Source organism: Urocitellus parryii, chromosome 14 (assembly GCF_045843805.1).
Source record: "Urocitellus parryii isolate mUroPar1 chromosome 14, mUroPar1.hap1, whole genome shotgun sequence".
Taxonomy (NCBI): Eukaryota; Metazoa; Chordata; class Mammalia; order Rodentia; family Sciuridae; genus Urocitellus; species Urocitellus parryii.
In genome coordinates this window covers 55,343,575-55,370,495 of record NC_135544.1, presented here as the reverse complement: position 1 = coordinate 55,370,495, position 26,921 = coordinate 55,343,575, and the positions used below count along the sequence as shown (strand labels likewise).

The window sequence follows — 26,921 nt, the reverse complement described above, 5'->3', positions numbered from 1 at the left end:
GAGGAACCTCCATGTCACATTCCAGAGTGGTTGCAGCAATTTGCAGTCCCACCAGCAATGTTTGTGTGTCCCTTTCCCTCACATCCTCACCGACATTTATTGTTACTTGTATTCTGGATAATTGCCATTCTGACTGGAGTGAGATGTCATCTCAAAGTAGTTTAAATTTACATTTCTGAAATTGCCACAGCCGTTGAAAATTTTTTCATGTATTTGTTGATCATTTGTGTTTCTTCTTTTCAGAAGTGTCTGTTTAGTTCCTTTGCCCATTTATTGATTGGGTCATTAGGGCTTTTTTTTTTTTTTGGTGTTAAGTTTTTTGTGGGTCTTGAATATTTATGCCTATCTGGGGAGCAGGTGGCAAAGATCTTTTCCCATTCTGTTGCCTCTCTCCGAATGCTCTTTACTGTTTCCTTTGCTGTGAAGAAGTGTTTTAATTTTTTGCCTAACCATTTATGGTTTTTAAGTTTTACTTCTTTGCTTTAGGAGTCTTGTTAAAGAAATCGGTTCTTGTGCAGACATTTTGAGTATTGGGCCTCCATTTTCTTCAGGGGTTCTGATTTAATTCCTAGGTCTTTGATCCACTTTGAGTTGAGGATTGTGCAAGGTGAGAGATAGAGGTTAAGTTTCATTCCAATACATGTGGATTTCCAGTTTTTCCAGCACCAATTGTTAAAAAGGCTATTTTCTCCTATGTATATTTTTGCATGCTTGTCAAGTAGGAGATAACTGCCCTTGTGTGTTTTTGTCCTTGTGTCTTCTATTCTATTCCATTGGTCCTCATGCCCTCATGCCTGTTTGGGTGCCAACGCCATGCTGTTTTTGTTATTGTAGCTCTGCAGTATAATTTGAAGTTCAGTATTGGGATGCCCCCTCCTTCACTTTTCAGACAAAGGATTGCTTTGGTTATTATGGATTTCTAATATTTCCAACTGAATGTCATAGCTGCTTATTGTTGTTCTGTGAAGAGCATAATTGGAATTTTAATGGGAAATGCATTGAATCTGTATAGTGTTTGGTAGTAAGGCTATTTTGACAATATTAATCCTGCCTATCCAAGAACATGGGATGTCTTTCCAACTCTGAATATGTGATAGTTGAGATAATTATGTGATTCTTGTCTTTAAGTCTATTTATGTGGTCAATAACGTATGTTTACCAACCTTGCATTCCTGGGATGAAACCCACTTGATCATGGTGCACTGTCTTTAAAAATGTGTTTTTGTATGTAGTTTTCCAATATTAAAAAAAAAACTTTTTGCATGTATGTTCATGAAGGGTATTGGTCTGAAGTTTACTTTCTTTGAGTTTTTTCCCCTATTTTATTAATCTTTTCTGAATACCTGGCCTTTGTTTCATTGGCCACTGTTCTTTGTGTCCCTGACTCATTTTTTTTTTGCTGTGACATTTATTACCTTTTTCTATCTTCTGGTTTTGTGTTTAATTTTTCTTCCATTTTTCAGAACTAGGGATAACAAATTACATTAATTATTTGAGTGCTTTTAAATTCTTTCTAATGTAGGCAACTCATTAAAATTCCCTGCTCAGCATTGCTTTTGCTGAATCCCATAAATGCAGTGTGTTGTGTTTCCATTTTCAGTTAATTCAGGCAATGTGTAAAATTCTGTCCTTTGACTTTTTCAAAGAACCACTGTTTGTTTAAAGTGAGCTCTTCCATTTCCTACATGTTGATAATTTGTAGTGTTTGTTTTGCTAATTATCAACATCTAGTTAAATAGTGGGGTGCTAATTAAAGCAACACATAAGAATCCAGATCATCAGCTTCAAGTCTAGTATCTAAGACAAGAGATTTTCTATGTGAATTTGTGCCTGAAAATATTGCCCCCTCTGATTCAAAAGTAGCAATTGAAATTTTGAAGGGGAGACTGAAGTGGGTTTCTAATTTTCAAGTAGATGTGTAAGGGGATTACACACACCCATCCTGGTAGCCATGGTTATTTCATAAGTCTGGGGAAACCCTTTCTTTAATAAACCCAAGTCACTGTGTAATGAAGGAAATGAACAGAGTCTCTAGGATTGGTCACCTGGGGTGCAAATCTAAAATAACCATTCATATGTGATGTGCCTGGTCTGTGGCAGGGTCCTGTCCTGGGACCGAGTACCTGTACCTGAGGGTGGAGACACATCTGGGAATGGACCGTCACACTGTGGGAAACATTTTACTCTGTGGCCATGGGTCTACTCAACACCACATGTGAAGAAAGAGCAGGAGAGGGCCCACTTTCTCCATGGTTATGAATTTGTTTTTCTTTTCCTTGTGACTCAAGAAATCCAAATGTCAACATCTAAGGAAGACAGACTTGAGGCAGGTGGAACCCCACAGCCTCTGCCTCAGAGGCTCATTGGAACCAGCCTGAGAAGCCACCGAGGGGAGGTGTGGGCCAGAGGCCCTCCCCGGCAGACGAGGAGATCCCAGGGTAGGTGCAGGCCTGGGTGAGAGGGGAGCCAGCGGGCCACACGGATCAAGTGTGGGTTGGATAATCAGTGATTCTGAATTGTCCCTTTCCAACCCACGAGTGTCTTTCCTGGGACCTCCTCACCTGTTAGATTGATCCACTCATATGATGTGTGGAGATATCTTACCTCCAAGTTTCAGACATATTCAGCAAGAAGTGTGTCCTTTTGTTCAAATCTGGCCCAGTGTCCTCATGATGGATTGATTTAGTGATTCTCAATTCGTCATTCATGCAGGCAAACGTCGATCGCTCCGCTCACCACAGCAGGAGTGGTGACACAGGCCTGTGATGTCAGCTTGTCCTCTCCCTCCAGGTCCCTTAGGGAGACACCAGGGGGGAGCCATTCTGGATCTTCACTATCAATTGAGTATTCGAGGGCATTCCTCACCACTAAATGGCAGGCTTGAGATTTTCCAGTCCTCCCAGGAGTTTGAACCTGGATTTGGGTTCCTGGTTGTAGCGGTAGGGAACCTTCGTTCCCCACTGAACACTATGTTCTGCCAAAATTATGTTGACAAAAATAACTGACTTCTGTGGGCTCCCCACTGTTCTTTGCCTTTCAATTCAGAACTATAGCCTAAAAAGCGAAGCTGTTCAGTAGGGTTTTAGTCACCTGTTTCATCACTCTGACCAAAAGACCGGACAGGAACAATATAGAGGACGAAAAGTTTCAGAGGGCTCAGTCCATAGTCAGGCTGTGACTGCTTCACAGCCCTGGGCCCAGAGTCAGGCAGAACACCATGGTGGAACAGTAGGGCAAATGAGAGCAGCTCCGTAGTAACAAAAACCACATCCTACATTCATAAAAGCATCCATATAGACCAAGTGCACAGAATAGAAGATAGAGACAAACCCACACATCTATAGCCATCAGATCCTTGCCAAAGGTGCCAAAAACATACATTGGAGAAAAAATAGCCTCTTCAACAAATGGTGTTGGGATAACTGGTTATCCCATAAGGAGAGGAATGAAAATAGATGCTGTCTCTCATCCTGCACAAAAATCAACTCAAAATGCATCAAAGACCTTGAAATTAGACCAGAAACTATTCATTTCCTAGAAGAGAACATGAGGTTAAAATGGCACTTTTCAGGCTCAGGCAATGCCTTTCTCAACAGGACCCCTAAGGCTCATGAAATAAGGACAATAATTAACAAATGGAACAAAGTCAATTAAAAATCTTTTCATAGCAAAAGAAACAATTTCAAATGTGAAGAGAGAACACACAGAATGGGAGAAAATCTCTGCAAACTATTCTACTGACAAAGGATTAATATTTAGAAAATATAAAGAGCTCAAAACACTTTATACCAAAAAATCAAATAACCCAATTACTAACTGGGCAAATAAACTAAACAGACACTTCTCAGGAGAAATACAAATGGCCAACAAATATGTGAAAAAATATTCAACAACATTAACAACTAGGGAAATGCAAATTAAAAAAACAATGATATTTTATCTCACCCAGTCAGAATGGCCAATCATCAATAATAGAAATTTTAGTCAATATGAAGATGATGTAAGAGGAAAAAGGAACACTGTTGGTGGTACTGTAAATTAGTCGAGCCATTAAGGAAATCACTATAGAGTCTCCTCAAAAGACTAGGCATGGAAACACCACATGGCACAGGTATATCACTTCTCGGTGTGTACCCTGAAGAATTAAGGTAGTCTGACTAGGTAACACAGGCATACCCATGTTTATAGCAGCACAATTCACAATAGCTAATCTATAGAACCAGGCTTGGTGTCCATCAACAGATGGATGCACAATGTAAACATTACACAGTAAGACCAAGACACTCTGGATCACCTGGAAAAAGAAGGCAGGTCAACAGAAGTTGGCAAAGGGGCGGGGAGCTCTGAGGGAACAGGTTCAGGTTCAAATCCAGACAACAGAAATCCCGGTGACTGAGAAAGCAGAATTACAGACAGCCATGGCTCACACTCTGAAAGCAGCCAGGCGGTGTCAGGGTCTTGCCATCATCTACAGTTTTCCCAACAGCGTTTGGGAGAGCTGAAATAGACACTGTATGCCCTCTCCACACAAGACAAGCAGGCAGACAGGCACAACACAAAGCTAACCAGAGAGAGAGATGCCCTCATTCTGGAGCTGAACAAGAACAACAAGCAATAAGGACGTGAAGCAGCAGAACTCAGAACTGCAAGAGAAGTTCCTCGGGAATCCTACTGGGAGAGAAAGCAGCTATGTACTTGGGTCCTACTGGCAGAGAAAGCAGCTAAGCAGCTGGAGTGGAGGAGCTCCAAAGAAGCTGGACATGTCTGAGCTTCTGCTTCAACAACTCTCTAGCCAGTCTGAAGCCCCTGATAGTAACCAGCAGTTACAGCAGATCATGAGGAGCGGGCACAGCTGGAGAAATATGGGGGCCAGCTGATGGAGTCACTGAAGCAACCGCAGGAGGACACAGACCACTATGCAGAGAGCCTGAAAGGAGAGAGTGCCATGTGGCAGCAGAGAATGCAGCAAATGTCAGAGCATTTGCACAATTTGAGGGAGAAGAAAGACAGTGAGAGTCAAGTACAAGAGCTGGAGACCAAGTTGGCAGAGCTGAGAAGCCAGATGGTGGAGCCCTCATGCTGTGAGACCCCAGCAGGGCCCTCCAAGGCAGAGCAAGGGCTGCAGGCAGAGATGAGGAGCTGCAGAGGGCACTGGAGAACCTGGCTGCACAGCTCCATGTCCAGGTGCAGGATAACAAAAGGCTGAGTCACCTGACTCTGGAGCAGGAGCAGCAACAGGTGGAGTTGGATTGGGCAGCGGAGGGCTGGAGCAAGCAGGTGGAGGGGCTAAAGCAGATCCTGGAGAGCAGGTAGAAGGACCACACCACCATCAGTCACGAGCACTCAGAGCCATGAGCTCAAGGAGCAGCTGGCCGAGTTGCAGAACACTTCCTCAGGCTGGCCAGTGAGAACATGGAGATCTCCAGTGCGCTGCAGTCTGAGCAGCAAGTCAAGAAGCAGCTGGCCAGGAAGCTGGGTCAGCTGCAGAAGAAGCTGGGAGAGCTGAAGGAGACCATGGAGCTGAAGAGCCAAGGGGCTCGGGGTCTGCAGCAGCAGCGAGACCTGTACCTGTCCCACCTGCTGCAGCACATGGCTGCCAATCAGCAGCTGACCTCTGAGAAGGAGGCTCTGCACAAGCAACTTCTGCTGCAGACTCAGCTCATAGACCGGCTGCAGCGTGAGGAGGTGCAGGGCAAGATGGTAATGGAGATGGCCCGCCAGGAGTTGTAGGAGACCCAGGAGCACCTAGAAGCCACCCGTCAGCAGAACCAACAGCTACAGGCCCAGCTGAGCCTCCTGGATGTCCCTGGGGAAGAGGATGGAATGGACAAGGAAGAAAAGGATGAGGAGGCTATTCAGCCCAGTCTCACAATCCTAGAGGACGTAGACAGCTGAGAGGCCATGGTGACATTTTTCATGTGGCTCTAGCCAGTGCTGAGGAAGAGAAGGCAGGGCTGCTCGAGACCCTGGCACACTACTGGCACCTGGCTCACTTGGCAGCCCCATCCTGCAGTGAGCACACAGAGCAGGTCCTGGTCCCCAGGAGTGGGGACAGCTGTGTGTCTGGGGATATCCCCCAGGCTCCACAGGAGGCCATGGAGAAGCTGCAGAGCCGCTTCCTGGAGGTTATGCAGGAGAAGGTGGAGCTCAAGGAGCAGGTGGAGGAACTGGAACATCAATGCACCCAGCTCTCTGGAGAGACTGATACCACCGAAGAGTATATTGCCCTCTACCAAAAGCAGAGGGCAGTGTTGAAGGAGGGACACCAGGAGAAGCAGGAGTACCTGAGCCGCTGGCCCAGGACAAGCAGGAGAAGAAGGTCAAGTTGCTGGAGCTGCAGGAGCTGATTCTGAGGCTGGTGGGGGAGCACAGTGAGTGGCCGGGCAGTTCCTGGCAGCAGCTCAGAGTCCTGCTTACCAGCCCACTCCTGGGCCCGCAAGCTCCCAGGGATTTGGAGCAACTGATGTTGGAGAGGTGAGCCTTGCTGACAGTGTGGAGCCAACACAGGAGGAGGCTGGGGGGGGGGGGCGGTTCTCTCCCTCTGAACCCCACTGCACAGATCATGACCCAGCTGCTGCATGAGACCCAGAACCCCCAGAAACACCCCAGCCTGGGCACCAAACCCTGTGTCCCCTTCCTCTACTGTGCAGACAAGCATGACCAGGTGAAGATCATGGTCTTGTGAGAGACTCTTGGTTGACGCCTGGAGACATGGGACCAGGGCCTTTTCCCCAACCTTTCATGCCATCCTGACACTGCCACTCCTTCCCAGTCACCTGTTTACTATAAGAACCCTGTGTAACAAGGGACAACGAGGTATAGACCCTTTGCCACCTTCACTAGGGCTGAGTGTTAATCTCTGGACTCTTGCTCCAGAAAGAGCACCAGAGGCTCATAATGTTACCAGGCTGCCTTTCTAGAGGGGCAAGGGCTCTCTGGTGACCCCTTACCCTCACCAAGCAGTCCTTCATTAGGGGGCTCCATCCCCTTACACGGGGGCCCTTGGGGCAGCGTTTTCACGGCCCTTAAGATGGGGCTCACTGTAGGCAGGGCTGGGGCAGAGTCTGGCGGTGGGGGTCCTCCATTCACTGAGGCTCCCATCTTCTTAGAGGCCTGTGGGCCAGGTCAGCTGGGCAGCCTTCTCCTGGATCTTCAGAGGTGGAGTCACTGAAGGCCAGGGTAGGGCAGGGCCGGTGCAGGCAGTCCTGGGGACTCCGCTCCTCAGAAGCATCTTGTGCAGGGCCACTGGGCAGGGTTCTCAGGCCTATGACACTTGAGGCTAACTGTAGGCCAGGCAGGGCCCAGGGGGCTGGAGCATGGGCCACCCCTCCCCAGTGGACATATTGTACCTGTGAAACATTTGTATATCTGGAGTAGGACTGCCCCCTCTGTAACAGCTGGAGCTGGCAAAAGGAGAGGAGATTCCAATTATATGGGACTGGGAAACTTCCTTATTGATAGCTTTGGGCAAAGGAAGGAGATGGGACTGGTTGTGGTGGCCTGGTGATATGGCTCCCTTTTATTTTGCTTTTTATTTCATAATAAATGGATTTTGCCATAAAAAAGTTAATAAAAAATGTAAAAATCCAGCCTACTATGTTCTGTTTTTAAATACTCATGGGAAGAAATAGAAATAATAAACTTAAGTTTTCTGAAATGATAGAAAAATTAATTTTTACTTGATACAATTAAATTGTGCATATTACACAAAGATTACACATTGTTAAAGCAACATTATCAGGAGAAGACACAAAATACTTAGAAATGGAGAACAGAATTAGATGGAAATATAAGATGTTTAGAATTTAAATAACATTCAGATTGTTGTGAGACTAAAGATAAAAATGAGTGATAAAATATATTTTATCTGATGTTAATAAGTTGATCACAAAATTGTGTCCATATTAATTGCAAGGACACTCTTAAATTTATAAATCTCCTGAAGAGTAAATTAAATATAAAGAAAAAGGAACTCAATGAAACCTATGATTTTGTTCTTTTTTTCCCCTGCGATCTGTGGCTTATTCTTCTTGTATAACTACAGGGTTCAAAGTGATGTTTCCATGCCTGCATATCTTGTGTAAGTCTACTACCTCAAAAATACTTCACTATGGGGAGGGCTTCCGAACTTCCCTTCTATTCTGAAATACATGAAGCATTATTGTTATTGCCCATGGGTGGCACTGCAGGACAGCTCAATGAGTGAAATGAGCTGTACACAAAGTGGGAGTGATTTTGTTGTTACAGCAGCAACTTGGCCTCACCCTCACTGCCCAGGTGCTGGCTCCATGAAGTCCCAGGAGCTGAGTCCATGCCTGTGTCTCTCTCACTTGCAAATGCCAAATCCAAATGGAATTTGCCCCATCGGTGTGAAACTGCTCTTGTACAGACTGCACTGCACTTTCTAGTTCCTGCTATAAACAGTAAAAAAGCATACAAAAAATTATAATGGTCTGAACCACAAATATTGCTAACCCACCCTTCACAAATGTCGAACTGCAGGGACTTCCAAGCTTTGTGGACACTCTGTTCCACCCACTCCTACACACAAACAATTCGTTTTACTTCAATTGTTTCCATTCTGTAAAGAAAGAGACATGTCATCCCTCAGGTCAGGGGCCTCAGAGTTTTAAGCCTTAACCTTAAAGCATGAGTGTGGGGATCCGCCCTGGGTGAACACCATTTCAGTCTTGAAACCCGGGGTCCAGAACAATTATTGCTTTCTACAGTAACTTGGGCATCACTCCAGCTCAGATAGCCAGGCATGGCACCAGGTGTAGGTGTCACCTGCTGGGGTTGAGCTACACTCACCTGTTCCTTAGAATCCTACCCCTTCCGCTTTTTTGGATAGAATGCTCTAAGAAACAGCGTCCCCCCTAATAAAAGCCCACCTCCAAGTGTGTTTGCTCTCTCTCTCATCAGCCTCCCATGACCTCCTCTTGCCCCGCTTCTTGACGAGCCTGAGGCCGGGTGATGGAAAAGCCTTCCTGAAGCTTACTGAAGGTATTTTGTGCCTGTGTGGTATCTTGTGTCACCCCAAATTCATATGAGTCACTTAGTTCAGCCGCTCGTACTGGTGGTGGGGGGTGGCACATGAGAATCCTCCACATCTTTGACCCCATTTGTTATTTTTCTTTCTTTCCTAATGGTCATTCTAACTGGGCTGAGGTGGAATACTGGGGTTCTCATTTATTTTTTCCTGATAGGTTAAGGATGTCAAGCATTTTTTATATATTTGTTGGTCATTTGTATTTCTTCTTTTAAAAGTGTATACTCAGGTCATTTGCCCATTTTTCAGTGGAATAAGTTGTGTGTTTTGTGATTTATGTCAGTATTTTCTGGTCCCTTAAATATACTGGAGATTAACCCTAGGTCATATGAATATTTGCAACTACTTTCTACCATTATCTGGTTGTCTCTTCACTGAGGATGTGGAAGAGGAGGAAATCACATTTACTCTTGGTGGGAACATAAATTAATTCACACGTTATGGCAGACAGTATTGAGTTTCCTGAAAAATCTAAAAATAGGTATACCATGGGATGCAGGTATCCCACTTCTGGACATGTATCCATAGGAACTGATAACAGCATATCAAGCAGATACCTGCTGAGCCTCGTTTCTTGAAGCTCTGTTCCCAGTAGCTAAGACACAGAATCAGGTGCTGCCTATCGACTGAGGACTGGATAGAGAAGATGTGGTCTGTACACACATTGGAGCAGCATTCAGCCATGCCAACATGAAATCCTGTCAGTTAAAGCACAAGTGTGAAGGCAGAAGGCCCTATGTTAGTGGAACCAAGCCAGACCCAGAAAGACGAGAACCACATTCACTCTGTTATGTGGAAGATCAAATGTGCTGACCTGGAAGCATACCAGATACTACAGATAGATCAAGTGCGTGTGCAGTGGTGGGTGGGAGTTGGACTTGAATCGTGTGAAGTGGCTGCTTGTAAGGAACTGCTGAAGGGCATGAGCCTGCTGCACACTGAGGAGCCATGGCAATGCTCCTCACCAGCTCCTGCATCATGCCAGCAACATGTCCACAGGTCACTCAGAGTAGAGGCTTGAGCTTATTAGAAAGCACAGGAAAAGGAGAAGGGAACTCTCTCAGGGGGGTCTTCTCAGGAGAAGGAAGGTGCCCTCCTCCTGCACGCCAGTTTGACTGGGGGTTCCAGGGAAGCTGCCAGAGAACCCCGTCCAGGTCCCCCTTTGGACATTTGACTGAAGCATGGGCACTGCATGGTCAGTGTTGGAGTCTTTAAGGAAACTGAGTCCCCCTTGGTTTTGGCTCGGCTTCTTGTGCCCTTTGTCAGTTTATCACCCTCTGGATAGCCCTTGGCAAGCTTTCTGTGAGCTTCTTGATGTTCTGGTTGACAGGTGGATTGGTGGTTGTGACCATTTCAGTGATCAGGGAAGGTCCAGGGAGTGGCACAATCTTGAAACAACAGTGTGTCCGTGTCACTATGGCTGGGAAGGCTCTGTCACACCAAGCCCCCGACTCCCAAGTGCTTGCCTGTCAGGTAGTATTCCTTGTGGCGTCCAGTCACCCTTCACGCCTTCCCCTGACCAGCCACTCACTGCTGACTGAAATCCACCCCACACAAGGTTTAAGGTCCCTGCATTATTTTAGGGCATTTATGGGTCCGTTTCATCTGACTGCTCACTGGTGACAGATGGTCAAGGTGGGAGTGACCCAGTCCTGGTTCTCCATCAGGTGTGGCAGGGGCAGTTAAGGGTGTTTGGCATAAGGGAAATCAGGAGGTCCATGGCACAGCTGCCAGGTGACTGATGAGTCATCCGCAGGCAGGGATCTTGCTGGGACAACTGTAAAATGGACAGCAAAGTATTAGTTTTGTAAAACATTAGGCAAAAGTCGTCAGTGGTATCATTAGCCAGGCTGTGGAAACTATGAAAATAGTAAGTAACTCTTTAAAGCTTAAGGGGAATGCAAATTGTCATTGGTCTGTGAATGAAGGTCATTTAAGCTTTGTAAACGTTATCAATGTTTAAGACAATTTAAGATTTTTAATTTCATCAGATTAGTAAAAAAACAAATTTTTAAAGCATTACCTCTGTGTTTACCATAGGGATTCATTTAACTGTGTCACTTCAGGCTGTCACATGCCACACTGCATGTTTTATGCGAGTCTGAGGGATACACCATGGGGTTTATCATGTTACCAGCAGAAAGCATGTCAAGTCCACATGTAGGAACTTAGAATGATTTTTACGTCTGAACGATTTTTAGGCTGAAATTGTCCCAGGGCATATTTGTTACCCTGGAAGAGTCCTTGATGATAATTTTTATTGGGCATTCCTGCATAAGGACCCTTTCTTTACAGCCTTCAGAATGGATTTATTTTGTTGGGGCTAACACAATTGCGCATCTCATATTATATTAAAAGGACCATTTTCCTTCCTTCTAACTGTGTTTGCATGGCTGTTAGTGATCTTACTTTCTTACCTGGTATTAAAAATCTGGTTGGTCAAAAGTTGTCTTTATTTTTATTACTGTTCATGTCCACTGAGGTTCCTCAGGGGTCACTCTTGGGAACTCATGAGAAGCCTCTGGGCGCCTTCAGCATTCCTGTACCCGTGCTGCCATCCTCCATGATGGGCCAGGGTCTTGCAGGTCACAAAATGAAGTGAACAAGGCCAAAACCATATTCAGTTTTAAGATATGTTTCCACCATGAAACATAATGTGTATAATGACAATAATGTATCTTTGGAATCTGTTTAGCCTCCACAAAGACCCAGAAGTTCATTACCTCAATCATACATGAAATCCGTGGTAAGGGTGGCTTTCTTTTAAAAGATATTTTCATCTTCAACTAGATTCTACAATGTCCTAAACATTTCCTTCATTTTGTATTATAAACTTTTATTTTGAGATCACAGTAATCTTTACAATAAAAAACAATATTCGGCCCAAAACGGTAAATGAGCTTAAATCCTCTAACATTGGCTTTACTGTGGGAATGAGCAGGGTGAGTGGTTGAGCCTTATCCCAGGGAGGGTGGCCTTGGGCAAGTCTCAGTTAAAGTGTTAGTTTTGAAGCTGACTTTTACCCCCATCATCAATTCACAAAGCTCTCAATACCGTTTCCTGACTCTATCTGAATATCAGTTTAGCATAATAAAGCACAACCAACCAGAAAGGTAAGAGAGCTCTTAACTTCCTTTGTAAGGAAAAAGTGGAAAAATATTCCTTGTTCCAGGGTGCTCATCTTTAAAAAACCAGGAATGCTTTACTCACTTTTCAAACATATATTTAAAATTTCATCCCAGTGTGAAAGAGTAATATAAATTATACACACATACATTTAATATGCATACACACATATATGTATGTATATGCCATGGGAAAGTTATTGATAACAGGTTCCAGTAACTGAACTTTAAATTACATAAGACATTCCCTACAAATGGGTTGCTTTACATTTAAAAAATATGTATACTTGAAGATCATGAATATATTCAATGAAAAAGCCAGCACTAAATATCATCAAATTTATACAGATGTTCTTATATTACCTTAGAGTCAACATGTAGAGTAAAATTTAGAATGTATGTGTATGTATGTTTTTAGAATGTATGCCATGTCATTAAATTTGATCTAAAATTCGTGTGTATTTCCACAATGTCAGACTTCATGAGTAAATTTGTATAGATATAGATGTAGATATAGATATTATTTATTTATATTGCACAAAGGCACCAAGAATACACGTTGGAGAAATGATAGTCTCTTCCACAAAACATGCTCAAAAAAGCAGGTACGGTGGTGTACACCTGTAATCCCAGCATTTCAGGAGGCTGAGGCAGCAGGATGGTGAGTTCAAAGCCAGCCTCAGCAACTTAGAGAGGCCCTAAACAACTTACTGAGAACCTGTGTCAAAATAAAAAATAAAAAAGGCTGGAGATGTGGCTCAGTGGTTAAATGCCCTTGGGTTCAATCCCCAGGACAAAAAAGAAAAAGAAAAATTCTAAAAACTATACATATATACGTGTGTGTGTGTGTGTGTACATATGAATGTGTTTTTTTAAATTTTTTTTATGAATGTGTATTGAAATTTTAAAAAATGTTCAGATAATTTAGAGAATAAAGAGAAATATGGGTGGAAAGTTATATATATCTGGAAATTAAAGAGTTGATCAAACTATAGAATATCACCCACTTTTGTGAAAAAGGCATTTGAATTTATAAATGAGCTGAAGTGTGAAAAAAGTAAATTGAATGAAAATAAAGAGAAGGCAACTTACATGCCAGCTCTTTGTTTTTCCCCCCATTAATTAACATAATAATTGTGTATACTTGCTGAGCACCATCTGATATTTCCATACCTGTATACATCGAGTAAATCTACTACTTCAAAAATACCATGTAATTGTGGTGAGAACAACCAAAGCACCTACTCTACCTATTTTGAAATATACAAATCCTCACAGTCATGGCCACAGGGGTGGAACTGAAAGACGTCTTCTAAGTGGAATAAGCTGTGCAAAAAAATGGCAAGAAACTCTGTTGTATTAAAGCAAAGGCTCAGCCCTGTCCCAGCACTGCCCGGGGTGGGGCTTGTTCCATGAAGGGCCAGGAGGTGAGTCCACACATTGGTCTCTGTCACCCTTGCCAATAGGAAGTCAGAATGGAATTGGCCGCATGAGAGTGAAACTGCTCTTGCACAGGGAGGTTGGCATTGCACTCTCTAGTTCCTACTACAAAAGGAAACAGTCTACAAAATAAAAATCTCATGGCTAGAGCCCCAACTATTCCTAATCCACATATCAGAGATGTTAAATAGTATAGACTCCCAAGCTTTGTGGGGACTCTTGTCAATCTGCTTTCATACACACACACACACACACACACACACACACACACCAGTTTAAATTCAACTATTTCCAATTCATTGGCAAAGAGATATGCTGTTGATCATCATAAGTAGCCTCACAATACTAATATATGCTTTAACATTAAAACAAACCTGTTGTCCTTTGAATAACCCTCAGTGAGCTTTTTTTTTTCTTTTTTTGAGGGTCTTGATGCTTTGGTTGCCAGGGTGTTTGGGATTGAGACAATTGTGGTAAGAAGAGTCCAGGCCATAGGGTAGGGAGTGACCTGATCTTGAAACACTAGTTTTTCTTAAGGGGACGCAATCACAGCTGAGGAGGCATTGACATCCCAAGGCTTCATCTTCCAGGAGTTCTCCCGTCAGACGAGGCTCCCTGTGGTTTCCAGTCATCCTCATTACCTTCTCCCTGCTCTCCCATTCATGACTTCGGTTTGGACATGCGGTGCCCCCCAAAACTCATGAGTGAGACAATGCAAGAAGGGTTAGAGGAGAAATGATCGGGTGATAAGAGCCTTAACCCAATCTGTGAATTAATCCCCTGATGGGATTAATTGGATGGTAACTGTACACAGGAGGGTGTGGCCTGAGAAGGTGGATCCCTGGGGGCGTGCCTGTGGGGTATATATTTTATAACTGGTGAGCGGAGTCTCTCTCTGATTTCTGATTGTGATGTGAGCTGCTTCCCTTTGTCACACTCTTCTGTAATTATATTCAGCCACATCTTGAGCCTCAAGGAATGGAGCTATGAAACTGGGAGTCCCCACATAAACTTTTGCTCCTTAAAATTGTTCTGTTCAGGTCTTAGAGCAGTGAAAGAAGCTTACTAAAATAATGACTGACTAATGACTGACATTCCCACCTGCTAAGACTCAGTTACTTACATTCTTTGGGTGTTTGGGCACTGATTCAATCTGACTTTTCCCTCATGAGAAAGGGTGAAGTTGGGCGGAGTGACCTAAAGTCCTTGTTCTCTATCGGGTGGGACATAGGCAATTAAGGGTACACAGCATCCTGGCATCCAGAAGTCTAGGTGACAGTTGGGATCATGCTAGGACAATAATAAACAAGACAGCAAATTGTATATTGTGTACAATTATCACAAAAGCAATCAGCATAATAAGCCTTCTCTGAAACCATGAAGATAGTATATAACTGGATTATCTTAAGGCAGAATCCAAAATACCATTGATTCGTGAGTGGAAGCCATTGAAGCATTTAAAACATTGATAGAGAAGTTAAAAGTCTAAGTTGTTAGAAGTCATACCAAGGAATGCATAGTCCAACACAACTTTTCTTTTACTGTGTTCATAAATGCTTGTGTGTTTCTGTGTGTGGCATGACCTATGTATGTCATCAACATAGACTATATACATTTGTGTCTTTCTGCAATGTCAGAATTTGTTGAATGACGAATTCAGAGTCTACACCACTTTCATAAATGTCAGTTCTCTACATACTTGCATGTCATCTGATTCTAAATACCTACCAAAGAAAATAAGAACATGTAAAGCTGTGAGAGAAAAATGTCAGGTCACATTTATATGTAATCCAATAAAGCTCACTTCCGACTTCACAACTCAGACCCTAAAATTTATGTGTTTCATTCCTTCTGCATTCTTGCCAGCATTTACTGGTATTTGTATTCTTGATGTTTGCCATTCTAGATGCAGTGAGATAGAATCTCTTTATAGCATTGATTTGCATTTCTCTGCTAGCTAAAGATTTTAAACAAAGTTTTCATATACCAGTTGGCCATTTGTACTCATTTTTTGAAATATGTCTATTTAGTTCATTGGTTCATTTACTGAATGAGTTGTTTTGCTAGTGGTAGGTTTTTTGAGTTTTTTTTTTTATATGTTCTTGCTATTAATCCTCCTTTGGAAGAGGAGCTGCCCAAGATTTTCTTCTTTTGTGTAAGTTTCTCTCTTCATAATGCTAATTGTTTCTGGCACTATGCAAAAGCATTTTATCTCTTTGCCATTCCATTGGTTGATTCTTGGTGGTGTTTTCTGAGCTACCGGATTCTTGTGAAGAAAGTTGCTGCCTGGAGCTATATATATAAAAGTGATGATTTTATATATATCTACTCTATCAGGTGCAAAGTTTCTGCTATTTCAAGTTTTTTGATCCATTTGCAGTTGACTTTTGTACAGGGTGAGAGATTTCTATTTTTAGGTTTTTTTTTTTTTAACATGTGTATCCAGTTTTCAAAGCACCATTTGATAAAGATGCTGTCTTTCCTCCAACACAAGATTGTGGCACCTATGTCAAGAAATAGATGCCTGCAACCTGTAACTATGCAGGTTTGTCTCTGTGTCTTCCATTTTGGTTCATTGCCCATGTGTTTAACTTTAGGCTAGAAATATCCTATGTTTGTTACTATGGCTCTGTAGTACACTTGAGGTCAGGTATTGTAATTCCTCCACGTTAACTCTTTGGGGTCAGAATTATTTAACTATTATTGGTCTTTTGTTTTGTATAAATTTTAGGATTAGTTTTTCTCCTTGTAAGGAGAATATTATTGATATTTTCATGGGAATTTCATTGAATCTGTAGAATGCTTGGAGTAGTCTGACCATTTTAACAAAATCAATGATACCTATTTATGAATATGAAAGTTTTTTTTTCACCTTCTCATGGCTTCTTATCTCTCTCTCTCTCTCTCTCTGTGTTTGTGTGTGTGTGTGTGTGTGTGTGTTTGTGTGTGTCTGTGTGTCAGTTTGACTTGTAGAGATATTTCAATCTTTTGTTTAGATTCATTCCCAGTATTTTATTTTATTTTTAAAGCTCTTGTGAATGGAATTGTTCTGCAACAGATTCATTATTGGTATACTCTGAATGTGAATCCTGTTAATTTGGTGAATTTGCTTTTAGAATTTTGTCAACAAAATCTCATATAATATCATTTGCAAAGAGGAACCATCTGACTTCTTTCTTTCCTGGTGGTATCCCTTGAGTGCTGTTGCTGAGGTTGCAAATAGTGTAATGAATAGGAGTGGGGAGAGGAGAATGGGCATCCTCAATCGTTTCTGATCACAAAGAAATGCTTTCAAGTTTTTTCCACTCACCATAATTTTGGCTTTGTGTGTGGAATGTAGAAACTTTATGATGTTAAGTTCCTTGTATTTTTAGTTTATTCAAAAATTTTATCATAAATGGATGTCAAATTTTGTCAAAGACTTTATGCATCTGTTGAGATGTTTGTGTGATTTTTGTCCTACATTCAATTTATCAAACATATTACATTTGTTGATTGTCCTGTGTTGGACCATTCTTTCATACTCAGAATGTAACCAACATGACCATGATGAACAATGCTTAATATGAGGTTGAATGTGATTTGAGAATATTGTGTTAAGGATTTTTGCCTCTTTGTTCCTCAGGAATAGTAGTCTGGAGCTTTCTTTCTTTGAAGGTTACATATCTGGATATGGTTTTAAAGTTATCCTGGTTATATAGAATGTATATGCAAGTGTTACCTTTCTGTTTCCTGGAATATTCTGAGTAGAACTTGTACTAGTTCTTCCTTAAAAGTCTATTCGAATTCAGCTGTGATACCATCTGGTCCTGGACCTTTTTTTTTTTTTTTTTTTTCTTCAGAGTAACCAATATAATTTTGTTTACAAAAAAACATGAGCCTCCTCTTATTTTTATTTTTAATTTTTTAGAGTGAATGAGAATGATCTTTACACATTTGTTTGCACTTTCCAAATATTCTGCAATGGGCATATTTCACATTTAAAACAAAACAATACCCAAAGTTGATTGCTTCCCAAGAATGAAAGAGTCATGCTGACATCAGTCATGAGAAGTCACAAAATGCCTCTCCTCCCTGGTCCTCAGGCATACTGGGGAGCTGGGGTGCAGCTCGCTGCCTGGATTCCTTCCCCAGTACTCCAAAACTGAACAAAACAAACAACATGGCCAAATGATAAGAAATGGCTTATAAAGCATTTGACAAATGACATCCACAGAAACTTTTAGGAATTATATTTGTTAGCTCTAGAAGTAGAAAAACCTTGCTGTTAGGTCTCAACATCTAAAAAAAGAGACAAGCTGACCACAGAGATCATGGTTATCTTGCCCTGCTCTGGGACAAGCGAGGTGCACTAGTAAGAGCAATCCCAGCCCATTTACCCAAAGATTATGACCTGGGGTGCCCCAAGGCCTGCAACAGTTTTCTCTCTTGGCTCCCACTATAATAAAGTGCAAAATCTGGGTGGCAGCTGAAGGCCCCCCAGACCAGATCCTCCTTCAGCAGCTGCTCCCACAGGCAGACTGTCAGTGTCCCAGTGTCACAGAAGTCAGAGATGCAACCCAGGAGGTGAGGTGAACAGGCTGTTCCTCCTGGGCTCTGACCTCTGGGGGCAACTCCTTCTCTTTCTGAGGAGTGACCTTGATGCTCAGGGCTGGTCCTTCCACATGGTTGGGACACACTTCTAGGCTGGGCTTCACCCTAGGGGTGGCAGCATCTTTCCTTCTGGGCACTGGATTTCCCTGGGATGTCCTGTAGAGCCTTCAGGTGGATCACCTTGGAGGCCTGGTCCCAAGCCTATTCCACTTCCTTTTCTGGACCTGGGTTGGTCCTTCCATCCCATCCTTCTGACCTTCAGCTTCAGCTGCAAATTCAGAGTTCATGGAGTCAGGAGAACTATCTTTGGAATCAACCTTAAGGCTGCAGGCTTCTTCCTCTAGAAAAGCCATTTCTTCTAGGGAGGGGTTCGCAGGGCGCATAGAGGATCCCTTGGACAAAAGGAGGCCCAGTGCTCCTAATTAGGCAGCCTTTGGAGGTGGCCCTGATCACACCTGGACCACAGGAAAAAGAGGAAGGAGAGGCGAGGGAGGAGGGAGGCAGAGGAAGAAGAGAAGGAGGAAGAATTTCTGCAGTGGGATGAGTTCCTGGATAATCACAGCTTCCTCCTTATGACCTTTCAGGTGCTTGGGGCTGCTGTCCCCTCAGGAACGTGATGCAGGGCTGTGAGCTGGCAGCTGGAGGGGGCCACGTCCCTGGGCTCTGGAGGCAGCTGAGCTTGTTGGGACAACCTTCTGCAGTGGTACTTGACCTTGAACTGCTTGGATGCCACGGGCACCTTTCCCTCTTTCCACTGCCCATCCACCACAGTTATCAAGGTTTCAGAGATGCCATGGCACTTTGGAGAAGTCCCAATGATTGGAGACTGACTAAAGGCTTTGGTTTGACTCCCAAACCCACAACTGGATTCCGTGATCACCCAGGCTTCTGTTTGCACTCCTCTACTTCAGGGAACTCAAAGCACTCCAGGGACTGCTAAGTGCTTACCATTAGTTTGCAATACAAAGGCCTTCACAGTGCCCTGGATTGCTAGACCACAATTACTGTCCTCTTGCCCTGCTTCTTCTTCTTGGTGGCTCTGGGCCTTCCTGCAACACATGGGAGTTGGCCAGTGTTCACCAACTCCTCACCTACTCTGTACTTGGTATTCTTGTTCTGCTTGTATTTTTCCTGCTTATCGTTTATGTTCTCCTTTTCTCTGTGTTTTGACTGGTGAATCACAACAACATTGGGAGGCAGAGTGAATTCCACTTTCCTGAGGTTGAATTCAAACTTTGGTCGGTTCTGTTCTTGGAGAAATTTCCACTGATCCAAGGTGATTTCTCCAGTAGCTGTATCCACCAAGCGCTCTTCTGGCTCTCCTGCTTTGCTATAGGAGTCTCCTTGGAGCTCTCCTTGAGTGGCTCCCAATATTGTGTCCTCAGGCCCAAGAGCTATTGTTTCCCTGCCCAGGGACACACTCCCATTGTCAGTTTCAAGTTCACTCTTCTGGACATAAAAGAGGACATAGGCACGCTGACTCAGGACACAAGCAATGTCACAGGCCACTACCTTAGCATCGTCCATTTTGTACCATTGGCTATTCCCAGCTTTTATGTAACAATAGTAATGTCCACTGCGACAACTCATCTCAGAATGGACCAGCACAGCATAGAGGGTGTACACCAGTGGGCCTCTGCCCTGCTGAGACATGTATGGCTGCATGTCAAGACACTCAGGATAGCGCACGTGCTTAGCAATTTTTTCCCCTGTGAGATCTGAGAATCATTTCAATACAAGCATAATAACGTTTGGTGCCTTCTGCAGGGTCAGGGTCTTGCAGGCTGGCCTCTTCTTCTGACAAACACCACACTGGTAGGCATTCTCCCCTTCCAGCCACTCAGGCTTCACCAAGTGCTTCAGTGCATGCTGCACACTGGGAGTTGCCGTGATGTCTAGCATAATGTCCAGGTAGGGGTCAAAAGTGTCTGAAAGGCCACAGCAGTGGAGACACTTGATTTGCGATCTTCAGCACCCTCCAAATATCTGGCTCATGAGGGTAGGGTCCTTTGGGTGAGCACCCGGCCGCTTATGCCCACGAAGACATGATTTCTGCATAGCATGGAGAGTGAAGAGCAAAAATTCATGGGCATCTTCTTGCCGGGAAGTGTGGAAGCCGTCAACCAAAGCAGGCAGGGGCTGAATGACATCCCCGGGGTGGTGGAGAGCCCGTGTCATGTGGGCTTGCATCACACACAGCATGTAGGCCCTGTGACGAGGACAGCGTTGACAGTGCTCCTGGTACAGCATGTAGTTGGCCAGGGGAGGTGTGTATGTCAGGCACTGCAGGGCTGCATTCACATAGCAAGTGTTTCCCATGTTCTGCAGCCCAGCACCAGCTGCGGATGGTCTCTGCCAGTTCAGACAAAGTTTCCCTCTAGGAGCCAGCAGTGGCCCCACAGGAGCTGAATTCTTATTTAAGTATGAGTCAGCACAAGGTGACAATGATGACTCTGCAGGTAGAGAAGAACCCAAATGGGCTTTAGCATCAGCTGCATTTGATGAACATTCAGGTTTTATACAGTCATGAAACTGAGACTCACCTCCACAGTGGAGTGAAGCTGCCTCTATGTCTCCAGGAGCAGTGACCACCAGGTTTCCCTGCTGAATCTTGAGCGGAGAGAGCTTCTCCTTCTGAGCCGGCCTGCAAATGACAGCCTGGTCCATGTTTTCAGCCTTTTATAGCTCAGCCTCCTGACCACACCTACTAACTTCCTGCCAGATTCACCAATCACCTGCAAGTACTTAATTAGACTAGGGATTTGGGTGTGGCCAGTTCACTTCCTGGAGAGACTGGTTGACTCTTTTCCCTGTTTGTGGATCTCAGGAGTTTTTTTTTTTTTTTTTTTTTTTTTTTTGAGAGAGAGAGAGAGAGAGAGGGAGAGAGAGAGACAGAGAGAGAGAGACAGAGAGAGAGAGAGACAGAGAGAGAGAGAGAGAGAGAAGACAGCAAAGCACAAGAGAGAGGAAAAAAGAGAAAAGAGAGGGAGAGGGAGAGAGAGAGAGGGGGGAAAAGAAAGTGACAGGAAAGAAAGAGAGGGAGAGGGGAGAGTTTTGAGAGCTGAAATCTGATGGGGTCTCTGGGTCTGCAAGCTGCTTTTTTTGGCCTACAGTGATTGGATCATACAGTAGTTGCTAAGGGTCTCATCTTCTGCCCTCAGTGAAAGGGAATAAGTTAGATGTGGGTTTCCTTTGCACCAGATGTGTGGGGGTCAAGTGTTCAGCCTTGAGTGGGGTTAAGTGTTCTGACTTGAGGCAAACAAGGCATAAGGAACCAGATGGGTGAGGGTCAAGTGTTCAGCCCACCCTGCAGCTGACATTGGTTTAGCCTGCTCTGCCACCAACAGGCCCCATGGAATAGGTTTCTAAATGTCCCTCCCTTTCAATTGCATGGAAGCATTTGAGAAGCATTGCTTTTAGATCCTGTTAAAAATTTGCTGAAACTCAGCAGTGATCCTATCTACCAATGGATGTTCCTTGGGAGAATCTTTACAACAACTGGTTCAATTCCTTTCTTGTGTTTTGAATATATACTGAGGTCAATTTTGAAAGGTCATGGGCATTTTATGTCCAAGGGCAGGAATTTGTTCACTTCCTCAAGATTTTCAAATTTATTAGCATTTTTTTCAAAAATAATTCCTCATGATTCAGGATTCTCTTAGTTTCTCTGGTGTCAGTTGCAATGTCTCCTGTCACCTGCCTCTCCTCTGTTATTTTATTTGTGTTTACATTTTCTGGGTTTTGTAGCAAAAGGCCTTTCAACTTTATTTATTATTTCATCACAACAGTTGTTTGTGTTATGCATCTGTTGTGATATTTATTATTTTATTTTTTTCTACTTTCGGAGGTTTGGGAGCCTCCTTAGGCTACTTATTGGAGATCACTTATACATTATATTTACATATATAAATATATATGTATATTTATCTAGGCACTCCTTGCCAGAAGCTTTCCTTTTAGTGCTCCCTATTGTGGCATCCCACAGGTTTTGCTATATTGTTACCCCATTTCCATTAGGCTAACGACATTTTTTAATTTCTCCCTTTCGGTTTTCAAAGATTAACTGTTTCTTGAATAGTCAGTCACTCCATTTCCATATCTTAATCAAATGTCCGTGTTTGTTGCTATTTATATCTTTATCCCATTATGATCAGAAAAATGCAGGTTAGTATGTCAATATTTTGAATCTGTCAGTTCTTGATTTGGGGGCCTAATATATCACATGGAGATGTCAAGTATAAATATTTCCTTTGTTCAATTCTAGTTCAAACACATTGATTTCATATTTATTAGAAACTAGCTAAATAGCAGGGTAGTAATGTTAAGCCAGCACATAAGAATCAAGATCATGAGCTCAAGTTTAAGTATAAAAGAAAATAGTTGTTCTTTGGGACATTGTCCCTGAAAACTGTCTACTCTGACCTCAAAGGTAGCAATGAAAATAAAGCAGGGAAACCACACTGCATTTGCATTTTTCAAATAGGAGTCTAAGAGCATTACGTATACCAATCCTCGTGGCCATGGTTATCTCATCACTCAGGAAAATCACTTCCTCTCCTGGCACTGACACTGTGCCACAACAGAGAGGTGCCTGTTCTCTAGAATCAGCCACTCATGGTGCAAATCTATCATTACATTCCCATGCAGTGTGTCTAGTGTATGGCAGGGTCCTGTTCCTGGACCAGGTGGCCACAGCAGAGAATGGAGAAATATCTGGGAAAGGGACATCACATTGTGGGTAACAGACTTGACTCTGTGGTCATGAGTTCTGCTCAGTGTACAGGGGAAGAAAGTATTTGTTTCTCTGTGAATATGACATTTTTCCTTTCTTTTCCTTGTAACTCAGAAAATTCTAAAAGCAAGCCCCTGAGGAAGGCAGACCTGACTCCAAGGAGATGAGGCAGTGGATGGGTCATTCCCCACAGCCTCAGCCACACAGACTCATGAAACCCAGAATGTGAAAGGCAGCAGTGGGTCCCAGGGCTCCCCCACCAGAGGAGGAGTTCCCCAGGTAAGTGGAGGCCTGGGTATATGGAGAGCCAGGGGGTGACATGGATCAATGAGCCTGGGTTAGGTCCTGCATGCTTCTGTCTCTGTAACTGAATTGTCCATCCCAGTCCCCTGAGGGCCTAGCCTGGGAACTCCTCACCAGGCCAACTGGTCTGTTGAGATGCTGCCAGAGTCCACTATATCTCCAAATAAGTATCATATCCAGCCAGGATGTTGTGCATTTGTTGAAACCTGACTCCACATCCTCTCTTTCAGGATCTCCAGTTCTTTCGACTAGTGCCCTTGTCAATTCTGTGCTTTGGGAACAACCCTAGAATCTCAAATAGCATAGTAATCAATAGGTCCCCCATCTGAATCCCTCCTAAAAAGGCAGTACTGAATTCAGAGTGGAAAATATGTCCTTTGTTGACAATGGAGCCATGGCTGTGGTTCTGCTGATGCACTAAAATTTCATTTTCCACCCATGGGGAAGGACAAGGACCATGGGGCTTTGGACACAGTGCCAGGAGCAGAAGATGCCCCATGAAGTGCTGGGATGGGGCACTGGGCCCACAATCCTTGGGCCCAAAGGAGATATAAAACAAAGCACCAAGAGACCTGAAAATCTCCAGAACACAGGGAAGTTTAACCAGCCTGAGGGCAGAAGGACCCATGCAAAGGTGAGCATAGGAAGGGCTGTGGGGAGCCACATTGAATGACCACACCTTCCAGTCCTGATGCCTCAGATTCTAACCAAACACTGCATTTGCTGTGGCTTGGGTGGGATTCTGCTCAGATAGTAAGGGGTCTTCTTTGTGGGATGTGCCCCTAGGGTTGAATTAAACTCACCTGTCCCTTGTAGTCCTGCCCCTTGTGCCCTTTTGTGGTGAGAACTTTCTAAGAACAAGAGTCTCCCCAATAAAATCTCACTTCCAAATGTGCTCACTCTCTCTCATCAGACTCTCCTGACTTACTTTTGGTCTCCCTTTTGGGGAATCTGAGACTAAGAGCTGGAAAAGCTGTCCTGAAGCTTGTGTAAATGTAAATTGTATCTGTGTTTTATTTGGTGTCTCTGTCAGGAGCAATCTTAAGGTCAGCTGCCTGCACTGGTCAGGGGTGGCAGGTGGTACCTGGAGCCAGGGACCACTTGGGGTGAATTTCCAGGTAGATTTGGTTGAGCATACTTAAGAAGTTCAGTGAACCATGTTTTGAGATCTTAGAAGATGTAGACAGTCTGAGAGCCCGGGATGTTAAAGAAATAATGGGATATTCCACGTCTTCAGAAAAAGAAATTTACTTAATGATCCTGGAGACTCTAATCAACCAGAGAGGAAAACAGGTCAGGAGGGCCCAGCTGGTTCAATTTCTGAAAAAAGTTAATGATGTAAGCCCATGGTTGTGTGAGGAAGAGTCACCAGATTTGTGTACTTGGGAGAGGCTAGGTAGAAAATTGTCTAAAATCTGCTTCTCTACCAAGCTATCTAAGTACAATTTTTAAAAGTCTGGACTGCTTTAGAAATGTGTCTTTTTGAAGATCAGTAGGGGAACCAATGGTTTTTGGAAGACTTGTTAAAAAGGCTCCGGAAAGCCACTAGAAGTTTGATCAGGAGAAGCAGCCTGAGGCTGTGACCAGGTGATTTTCACTATCTATAGCAGGACTGAGGGTGGAGTCAATCCTCTCCCAGTCTGTAGCTTGCAAACCTCAGACAGAGGGCCTCAGGGCAAGACCTAATACCAAGCCTTCAGTAAGAGCTGAACCAGACGCAACCAGTGATTTAGAAGGGCACCATCCAAACTCCATGGTAGGGGTGTGTACTAGAAAGGAAGCCAGCCCTGATTGGATTTCTGTGAGGTTGATTCAAGATGGAGGGGAAGAAAATGGACAGGAAGACACTAATGAAGCTGAGCTACAGTCTGAGCAAACTCAGTCAGAAGGTGAGAATGAGCTATAGGAGGGTTTTGGTAGATTACTCTGGCTGGCCCTGTGCCTGCTATTTGGATCTGGCCACTCTCCTCCTAGAGTATGAGGTTTAATAACTACTCTGAATTGGCAGTAGGCATGCTTATGCTCCTCCAATGTGGCCTTAGAATAGCTCTGGAAGCAGAGAAGGACATTACAGGTTTTTAACTTTTTCCAGTCTTTGAGCAGGTTAAAAGGAAAATCATCCATCCCCATGATGCGGTAGTTTTTTTTTTTTTTTCTTTTTTTAACTCTAAAGGAGCACAAAAGCACTTGCTGTACTTATGATCCAAAGTCAGCCTTTGTTCAAAGTTGGTTGATTCCTTATAAATGAGCCCTTACTCCCACATGACTGGATTTCAAAGGCCAAAGCTTCTTGATCAGGGGTGACTACCTTCCTTGGCTGTCTCACTGGACTGATAATTGCACTGAACAGGCTGAGAGAAATTGGAGGCAAGGCTTTGATGTCCCTTTGGTGATGTTAACTGGAACTGGAGAATTTAGAATGGCAGTTAAATGATGATCTGGCCATATATGATGAAATTACTGCATGTGCCAAAAGGGCATGGAGAGAGCTACCTAATCAGGATGAATCAACCTTGGATTTTAGTCCAATCAAACAGGGACACAGGAGCCACTTTCAGATTTCACAGCAGGTCTATACCAGGCAGCAAACAGATCAAGAGGAGACTTGAATGCCTCTGAATTCCTAGTCAGGCAGCTAGCATTTAAAACTAATAAAGTTTTTCAGGAAGTCCTCTGACCCCAATGGAAAAGGGGACTGAGTCTGAGTTCATTCGCCTTTGTGATGATGTGGGTTCCACACAGCTACAGGGCTTAATGCTCGCCTAGGCTCTGAAGCAGGTACTACAACCTCAGGCTGGGAGAGCCATTCTTGCAGGCGGTGTTTCAGTTGTGGTAGAACTGGGCCTATGGCTAAGGACTGCTGGTCTCCACACAATAGGGCAGAGACTGAGAAACTGATGTGACACCATTTTTAAGAAAGCAGCCTCTACCTTAGAGCAAAGCCTGTCCAAGAAAGGGGGCATGACCCTTGTCCTTAGAAAAACCCACGGAGAGCTCCTTGGCATATACCCACCCTGCTGAGTTGTTTGTCTGTAAATAATAGGAGAGATCTGCAGCACCAAGTTTCCCTGACTCAGTAGGCTAGGTGAGAACCCATAACAACCCCCTAGCAACCAACAATCAGCATGAGACAGGTAAAATACCTGGGATGCCAGATGACCCTCCCAGTAGTTTATGATGGTTGATAACATGTTGGGAAACCATGTAGTTCAGCATGAACACACCTTGTGGCCTAAACCAATCAGTTCAAAGAAATCCTCCTCTTATACTAATCAATCACCCTTACCCAACTTGTTCCCACCAGTGAATGTGCTAATCATGTGTCGGAGTTGTTGTGTGAAGTATGTGAAGTCCCTGCCTTCCCCAAAGAGTGTATAAAACTGCTGTAAACTCTGGGTTTGGGGCCTCTCAGCGTCACCAGTTGCTGCGTGCGCAGGGGACTGAGCTAGCTCACAATAAACACCTCTTTGCTGCTTACATCTCTTGGTCTCTGGTGGTCTTCTGGGGGTCCTGAAGTGAGCATAACAAGACCTCTCTTGGTTTGCGCAGACAATGCTGCCAGAGAGATGATCACATAGCATGGGAAGATTTGGGTAGATATGGCAGTGGCTCACAGCCACTCCTGACCACACTTCTGCCTTCTTCAGTGCTGGGAAATTGGGGACAGGGCTTGTCCTAG

General features: G+C 43.9%; 2 pseudogenes; one reads left to right on the top strand and one right to left on the bottom strand.

The window, feature by feature from the left end:
- The first annotated feature begins 3,989 nt into the window (after positions 1-3,989).
- LOC113177221 (golgin subfamily A member 2 pseudogene) lies at positions 3,990-6,685 on the top strand (annotated as a pseudogene).
- A 12,102-nt stretch (positions 6,686-18,787) lies between these two features.
- LOC144250085 (ubiquitin carboxyl-terminal hydrolase 17-like protein 6) lies at positions 18,788-20,874 on the bottom strand (annotated as a pseudogene).
- Positions 20,875-26,921: the final 6,047 nt, after the last annotated feature.